General features: G+C 37.4%; 1 protein-coding gene across 1 annotated transcript in view; it reads left to right on the top strand.

Annotated features, from left to right (window-relative positions):
• fgf11b (fibroblast growth factor 11b) overlaps positions 1-2,196 on the top strand; it is a 41,339-nt gene that overhangs the window by 1,268 nt on the left and 37,875 nt on the right. The gene's annotated exons all lie outside the window — the stretch shown is intronic.

Here is a 2,196-nt window from a genome sequence, read left to right as displayed (position 1 = left end):
ACTCTGTGTTACAGTTGCACAGATAGTAGAAATATAAATAAAGAAATAAAGAAATATAAGGAGTTAATGTGTTTGACTTAAGTATAGAGTCAAATACAAAAAAAAAGAGTTATTTAGTCGATTAAAAACCTGCCAGAGAGCTTTTTTTTTCATATTGTTCAGTTCTCAAGCACAGATTAACATTGTATGAAAATACCTGGGCGCCTGTAGAGCTCAGTTGGTAGAGCGGGTGCCTATATACAGTATAGAGGCCTAAAAGCCTAAAAATGCCCAAAAAACAATCTTAAAGTTAAAAAAAAAATCAAGGTATCAAAATACCTTTCCGTTAGGAACAAGGTCATCACCCATCATGAGAGCTGCATTGTATGCACAGTCTTTCTACTATAACCTTGTAGTTAAACGTGATCAACTACATATCTGTTGCTATCATAGCTCGTGAATCCTAATAGGTTCACAGTGGCAGTTGTTTCAGGGCAGCCACCTCATGCAGCTTCACCTGTTTGATAGACTGACCATTGGTAGCTGCTGCACTCAGCTCTGCAAAGTAAATTAAACAAGTTGTTGAATAAATGCAAAACTGAGCTGATATGACTTCCCACACACTTAATGAAACTTTTGCATTTTCAAAATGTATATTTATCCACAAACCTGCAGGAACAATGCATTGGAAGATTAGCTGAAAACCATCATCACAACTGTATAAATACTCTGTTGAGTTTTATACACATCTGCTTTTTGTGGAATTGAAGTTACCAATAACCATGCCCAATAACATGATCAACAATCACATGCAATGGGAGAAATATGTGGAAATGTAAAAAACGAATGACAGATTTTCGTGCACACACCTGAACAGTTTGAGTTGGTCTTGCATTGCCAGACCTGTCTCCAAAGCGCCGTGTCTCTGCTGGAGCATGATCTGGCTACACCGCTTATCAGCTCTACGAAATGGGAGAAAAAGAATGCTCGGGTTTGTCTGTATTTCTTGGACCCAATCATAACCGTCTTGGGAGGCAATAACCCCGGATGGAGCGACGGTGCCCCTTGCAGAACAGATGGCTGAGAAAGCGGAAGGGGAGGGACATGCGCCGAATTTCAGGCTTTGTCCCAGCACTGTTAAGCCGGACTAAGTTTGAGTAGAAGTTAAGCCAATTCTTTTTTAAATGTATTAATTGACTTTATGCAGCATCCAGTAAGTGACACACATCAGCACCAACACAAGCACAACATGTGGTTGGAAGAGGAAAATCCAATGCTCGATTGAGATTTTGATTTGTAAATTGATTAGGGAAAATAGGGACACACTGTAACACATAACACAATGGATGTTGTTTGGATTAATCAGTACTGTACTGTATTTAACATTGTTGGTCATTTAGTGTTTATACGTATCATCTGTGCTTAAAACAATCACAAAATGTCTGTAATTCTCATCACACACATGATAACAAATGTAAAAGCTAATTCTGGTGGACTGGGCTACCGTACAATGTCATGTCAACTTTATGTACAGAAACCTTTCAAAGTTACATCTTACAGTAGTCTGTTTTAAGATCCACACCTGCCACACAACCAAATGTGGGTAAAAATGTTCCAGTGCTGGTTTTCTCGGTCAGGTTCTCTGATGTACTTTCTCTTTGAAAGCAGAACCATAACACTGAAGCTTTGAATGGAGAATCATGTGATGTGTTGCCAACATCGCCTTCTCTCTTGTCAATCAATAAGAAAAATGTGCCACAACACAAATGAGCACAATTAAAAGGTATAAAATCTCCTTGATGTTGTGCTTGTGGGTACGGTGTGTGTTGTTATGATCTTGTTACCTATTACTATTCATAAATGATAAAAAGTCTACCTAAGTTAAAAGTTAAACTTGTTTGTTTCATTTTTTTCATATGTAAACACTACATTACTTTCCATAAAACCTTGTTTTTCTTTTTCTAAACGCACTATTGCATTAATTCAGCAGAGAGCAATGATATTTCTTTATTTGTGCGTTATTCTTTACTCCTTTGGTGTGACTGGTATACTGCTGAATTATTTAATTCATGACTGAGAAATGTTTGGCCTTATTCACGCACAATTAGAAAGTGTAGTATGCTTAACTTGACTTAAATTATGCATATTACAGAAATGTCGCTTAGTAAACATCCTTCATAAAAGAGGCCACATACTTTCATGGCTGATTGGGGAAGA

The sequence above is a fragment of the Etheostoma spectabile genome, chromosome 13, assembly GCF_008692095.1.
Source record: "Etheostoma spectabile isolate EspeVRDwgs_2016 chromosome 13, UIUC_Espe_1.0, whole genome shotgun sequence".
Classification (NCBI taxonomy): domain Eukaryota; kingdom Metazoa; phylum Chordata; class Actinopteri; order Perciformes; family Percidae; genus Etheostoma; species Etheostoma spectabile.
Note: the sequence above shows the minus strand (reverse complement) of the source record. Positions and strands in the feature narration are given on the sequence as shown.